Raw genomic sequence first — 6,969 nt, 5'->3', positions numbered from 1 at the left:
ATTGTGGTTGATCCATAGTACTAGCGCCTCATGAAGTCAATCGAGATGATTGTCCTCCATGTCCTCGAGTAGTAGTTGGAGCCATAATTGCTAAGAATAAATGCATACAAAAAATTCATGGTATTGATTCAATAGAGATATTAGTGTTAAACAATTAGAGAAAGTAGAATGAGAACAATTTACAAGAATTTACCTGAAAACTAGAAAGTGATGAGATGTAATAATAGTAAGCAAGATAGAAATAGACTAAGAAAGTTTAAGGAATTCCTCCAAAGAAAAAATGCAATGAGATTTGGTGTGGAAAGAAAATAGAGATCTAAGGATTGGAATACATACAAATAAACTGATGTGAAATTTGGTGGGAAAAATTATTTGAAGACAAGGAATAAAAAAGTGAGGTTTGGAGGGAAAAAAAAAATAGAGCTAGCCGAATGGACACGGGCAAATGGAGGGATTTTTTTATGTCAACATCCCACTCTCCTAATGAGAAAACTAAGGAGTAACATGCCATTTTTAATCCCTTACTTCAAGCCTCTTTGATTGTATCTATAGAGAAAATGGAGGGATTTTTTATGTGTCACTTTTTTCCGGTTAACTCAAATCGTGTGCCATATTAACTTGTGCCATTTTTTTCTCATTTTTTCTCTCAAACGTAATCCATCATGTTTGCCTAATTCACAATCATTCAAGCAATACATCCATTACTTTTGAAACCAAAAACATCCTTAATTAATTAAGAATAAATATGAAGATGCCATTAAGAAACTAGCAAAGAAAGAAAAATAAATAAAAATAAAAAGACTAAAGTTTTCGTGTGTTTTTTGTGGAGAGTGAATTATTTGGTTTTAAAATAATAAAGTTTTAGAATGAAGTTAGAGATATATTATCATTTTAATCAATTTTAAAAAAATATATATGTGCATTTTTTTTATATTGATTAAAAAGATAAAACTTTCCAACTTCATTCTAAAAGTTACAAATGTACTTATAAGTTTTTATTTTGAATAAAAGGATAATATGTCTCCAACTTCATATTAAAAGTTAAAAATGTACAGTTTTTTTTTATACTAATAAGAAAGAAAATATGTGCCCAATTAAAAACTAAAAGTATATTTATATTTTCTATTGGTTAAAAAGATAATCAGTTTCCAACTTCTTTCTAAAAGTTAAAAGTGTGAGTACATTTTTAACTTTTAGCATGAAGTTTGAGACATATTTTAATTTAATTATTTCTTAATCAATATAAAAAATGATAACATGTCTCCAATTTCATTGTACAATTATTTATATTGATTAAAAAGATAATATGTATTCAATTAAAAATAAAAAGTGTGCGTACATATTTTCATATGGATTAAAACGTATACTTTTTTTATATTGACTAAAATGATAATAACTTTCCAACTTCATCCTATAAATTAGAAGTGTACATACAATTTTTTATGTTGATTAAGAAATTATTAAATTCTAAGTCTAAAAATTAAAAGCGTATGCCTATTTTTTATATTGATTAAAAGAATAACATGTCATATACAAATAATAACACTATTTTTTTTAAGAAGATAGATGGTATCTCCAATTTTATCAATAACCATCTCTTATGATGGAAGAATACATTTTACAAATGGGGTAAGAGCTTTGGGAGTTACATAAATCGTTAAACCAAGGCCCTTGCAAAAATCATATATTCTAATAGACTAATTCATTCAGTAATTGAATAATAAAAAAAAAAAACTAAATCTATTGCATTATTTAACATCTAAACTTTATTTTATAAGAAAGAATAAATACCTAAATTTGGTATACAATAAAACATATTCACTACAGTTCATCATCAGTATCTATATTACTCTGAATGACCAAGAATTCTTCCTCTACATAGAACTGATTATCAGAGTCTCATTTCTCATCAGTGTTGCTATTCCTGTCCTCATCACTAAGATGCTCATTAATAATTGTATTGTTGGCAGATAATACATCAACATACTCAGATGTCACATTATCTCCCAATAGTGGAGCCAATTCTCTCTCATCAAGTTTCACAGATGCATTAAACCCAAAAGATTCATTTTCCTGATATGCCTCAGTATCAAGCGCTTCTTCATCTTCTTCCTCTACTATCATGGGTGTATCATAGATGTTCCTACTAGTAATTTTATCTGCCACTTTCCAATTACCTCCCAATTCAGTATCATTAAGATAAAATACTTGTGATGCCTGACATTCTAAGACAAAAGGATCGTCTTTATATCAAACACAAGATATATTTATACTTGTAAAATAATTGTCTATTTGTATTCATATTCTTCGTTTTCCAATATCCCACCAATCACAATTGAAAATGAATACTTGATGACCACCCGGGTAATGTAGCTCCAAAATATCATTTAAAACTCCGTAAAAGTTAACATCATTTGTTTTGTGTTCCCCTTTAACAAGTATATCACTACACTATGTGCACCGATTTCATTCACATTCTTTAGTGTGAAACCTAACACCATTCACGATACAACTATTATAAAAGGCAACTTTTAGGTCAAGACCGCAAGCTAGTACATATAATTGATCAGACATCTCAGGTGCATTCTGGCTATGCAAATGTTAGAAATATCGTCATGTTGCTAAAAAAAATACTCACACGTTGTTTGAACCACTTTGAAAACTCAGCTTCATATCTACAATGTACATTATTTGTGCATCTTGCTTTGATCTTGTCATAGTGTTCACTACATTTAAAATTTATATTAATACGTAATATAATTACTAACTTAAATGCATGTGTAATTAAATAAATTATACATGATTTACTTACTTTAGATAGCGCTCAATTTATGTGCAATTATTTACCACATACCATTGTATCATTGCAAAAAGTCGTTCATCTAAACTGTGAAGTATTGAGGATTCTAATAGACAAACATTCTGAGAAAAAATTGACAAACTTCTGCATTCATTCCCTTGCCCAATATCAATATTTTGCTCTAAAAGATTAAATCTTGTCTCAACATCATGAAAATACATGAAGCAGAATGTCAAGCATTCAACATCAATATATACCTCACAATTGACCCTTCTGGACGTGTTCGATTTCACAAATATTTTTTGAGTTTTTCGAAAAAACCTTTTAATGGAATACATCCATCGAAATTGCACTGATCCTACGAACAATACTTCACGTGGTAGATGAATGGCTAGGTGTATCATTATATCAAAAAAAGTAGGTGAAAATATCATTTCAAACTTGCAAAGAATGATGACAATGTTGCTTTCTAATTGCTTCAAAACCTATAAGTTTAACGTACATGAACATAGTTCTTTAAAAAAAACTTAGCTTTCGTAAGTATCCACAGATTGTAACTGGGAATAATTGTCGTAAAAAAAGTGACAATCATGACATTTCATTCCTGATATCATACGATTAGCAACGTTCACATACCGAGAAATATTTGAAACATAACCATCAAAAAACTTCACAGATTCTATCCAAGCACAAAAAATTTTTTTTTTCTCATCACTTGACAATCTGATGGGTGCACATGGCATTAGATAAGAACCGTCATCTTCTTTTAAGTGTAGTTCCTTCCTAAGACCCATTTGACACAAATCTTTTCATGCTTCAATTATATCATTTGTCTTTCCCTCAATATTCATCAACGTTCCTAGGACATTATCATAAATATTCTTCTTAACATGAATGACTTCCAGATTGTGTCTTAATTTCAATATTGACCAATATAATAACTCAAAGAAGATACTTTTTTTTTTTTTTCCAATTCAACTCTTCTCCTGCACGTTTTCTCTTATTTATTTTTCCAAATTGTATATCTATGACATTCATAAGTTGTTCTAACATATCATTGCCAAACAATTTATGAGGTGACAATCTATGTTCTTATTTACCATAAAAAATAGCCTTATTTTTTTGCCAAATATGGCCCGGTTGCAAAAAGCAACAAGTCATATAACAATGCTTCTGCTCATATTTCAACTACATAGACTCTGTCTCCTCATTACACACTGAACATGTTAATTTTTCTTTAGTGCTCCATTCAGAGAGGTTTGCATATACAAGAAAATCATTTATTATTCATAATAATGATGCATGTAATCGAAACGTTTGTGATATTGATGCATCAAATGTATCTACGCCTTCTTCTCACAACTATTTCAACTCATTAATCAATGGTCTCAAATACACATCAATTTCATTTATGGGTGCCTTAGGTCCAGGAATAAGTAAGGTCATCATGAAGTACAAATCTTTCATACACTTCTAAGGAAGTAGGTTATACGGCATAAGTAGTATCTGCCACACTCTGTGAGATGTACTCATGTTACCAAATGAATTAAAATCATCTGTTGCCAGTCCAAATCGAACGTTGCAAGATTCTTGAGCAAACCATTGATACTATTTAACAAATTCTTTGCAAACCACAAAGTTAGTTGGATGTTTCAAATTATTCAAATCCTGAACTCGTTTTTCTCTATTTCATCTCATATCCTCAACTGTATTTTTTAACATAAATAACATTTGCAATCTTGGCTTCAATGGAAAATACCGCAACAGCTTATGAGAAATTTTCTTATCTTTTTTTTCATTGTCAATCCATCTTGATTCTTTGCATATGGGACACCTTTGACTTCAAGCATGCTTTTACAAAAAAGTACACAATCATTTTTGCATGCATCTATCTTATCATAATTAAAACTCAAACCTCGCCTCAATTGTTTTGCCTCATAGTATGACTTAGGCAACATCTCTCCATCTGGAAGTGTCTTTCTCAACAGGTCGATCAACATGTCAAAAGACTTATTACTTCAATTATTAATTGTCTTCAAATAGAGCAACTATATAACAATAGCCAATTTTGATAACTTCACATAACCTGGATAAAGTTAACGTTAAGAATCTTCACACAACTGTTTAAAATTTCTATTTCCTAATTCTGGTAATGCGGGACCTTAACTAGTGAAAGACTCTCCTACATTAGTATTTATAAACGTTCTAATGTAAACATTATCTAACATTTATTCAACATCATCAACATTTTCTCTCCAGTCATTTTCATTAATATTGTCACAAACTTGATTTTCATTCTATGTTTCATCTTCACCATAAAATATTCATTGCGTGTAATTCTTATCAATTTCTTTAATAAATAGATGATCATTCACCACATTTATAGTCCTATAATATACATTCTTACACTTAACACTTGGACACCTATTCCTACCCAATTTGTCTGTATGACCACGTGCAATACCAATAAATTGATTTACCCCTTTTACATATGTTGTAAAAAATCTATTAGTAAGATGCATCTAGCTTTTGTCTATTTTGTTGTACCTATAAAAACTTTAACAAACAAATTGAGCTCAACTAAGACTAAAACCATAATTGAAAAGTATATGTGTGAAAAATTAAAAATTTACAATCTCTTTATAATAATTACGTTATAATTTAGAAGTCAATTTTTATTATCATGGAATATAATACCGTTAAAACCTTTTTTAAAACAAAAATTCTAAGGTATCTTCATTTTCTTTTAAAATAATAAAGTCAAATAATTAATTATTTGTTAAAATAAAATTTAAAACTAAATGAGAAAAAAAATAATTATTGCAGTTACTTCATTAAAATAAAATTTAAAGTTAAATGAGAAAAAATAAGTATTTTACAATTAATAAAATATAATAATTAACACTACGTAATTAATTCTAATAGTTATACACAAAACTAATTTGAAATTATATGCAAAATTCTTTCATCATGAAGAAAGGTCATTCTAACTAAATCTATTAGTTACTAATTTTATTTAAAGCTTATAATATGCTTTATCCCGAAAAATTAAAAAATACTTAGATTCCTAAATAAAGTTAATAACATTTCAACTCTTATAAACTATTAATAGAATCTAATATAATTTTAACTTTTATAAAATAGGTGTCATTCATGTAAAAATAAAATCCAAACTTAAATAAATTTACTTAAAGTCAAACTCACTTAGAAAAGATCACATGCTTCCATGATTTAGAAAGACAATATCGTAATAACGTAAAAATTTTAAAAATAACCCATACCTACATTAGGTAGAGTTAAAATGTCTTAACTTTATGGATAGGAAGAAAAGCTATACTCTTGCTTGTACAACTCTGATAAAGTGACAAGGCAATAAATTATTAAAATACTATTTATAATCTCACACCACACATTTTATATATTTTAATATTATTATTTATTATTTATTTTTATATTATTTATTATTTTATTTTTATATTATTTATTATTTTATTTTATTTTTTAAAATTAATTGAGTTGTTCTACTTATTATCCATACACCACATATTTGTTATAAGAAAAATGAAAAAAAATTAAAATAAGTATAATGTGGGAAAATGATAAGTAGAATTACTCTAAATTATTTACAGAGAGAAAACAGGGAGAGGGTAGCTGAGAGAGAAAAATTAGAGAGATTGAGAGAGTGAAAAAAGTGACCATTCAAATCGGGATATGGAAAGAGACTTTTAAATAGCAATTTTTGTAATTAACCAAAATTATAATACATGCTTGATAGGATTAAAACCCAAAGGTATGAAAGCTTGCTTGACCGACAGGATTAAAAAAAATCTAAACTATACATATTCTTGTTCGTTTAAAGATATAAAATCAAATCATCACTTATATTTGTTAAAACAAATCATAAAAAGATATAAAATTTTATTTTTGTCAAAATTATAAATCACTCTCAATTGATTAAAATTATTCTATATCATGAGAAAAATATGATTGAACTCATATAAGCAATTCTATTTCTAAAAAAAAAATAGATTGTTGAACACATAAATAATTGGGAAAAAATCAATCTCATAAATAATAATACTATATCATCATCAATGAAATTTCATTCTCAAACTTAGTTGAAAACTTAACTAGACATATTGATAAAAATAAATTCTAAAATTTGAATA

This window comes from Juglans microcarpa x Juglans regia, chromosome 8S, assembly GCF_004785595.1.
Source record: "Juglans microcarpa x Juglans regia isolate MS1-56 chromosome 8S, Jm3101_v1.0, whole genome shotgun sequence".
NCBI classification, from domain to species: Eukaryota; Viridiplantae; Streptophyta; class Magnoliopsida; order Fagales; family Juglandaceae; genus Juglans; species Juglans microcarpa x Juglans regia.
This window is presented reverse-complemented; position numbering follows the sequence as displayed.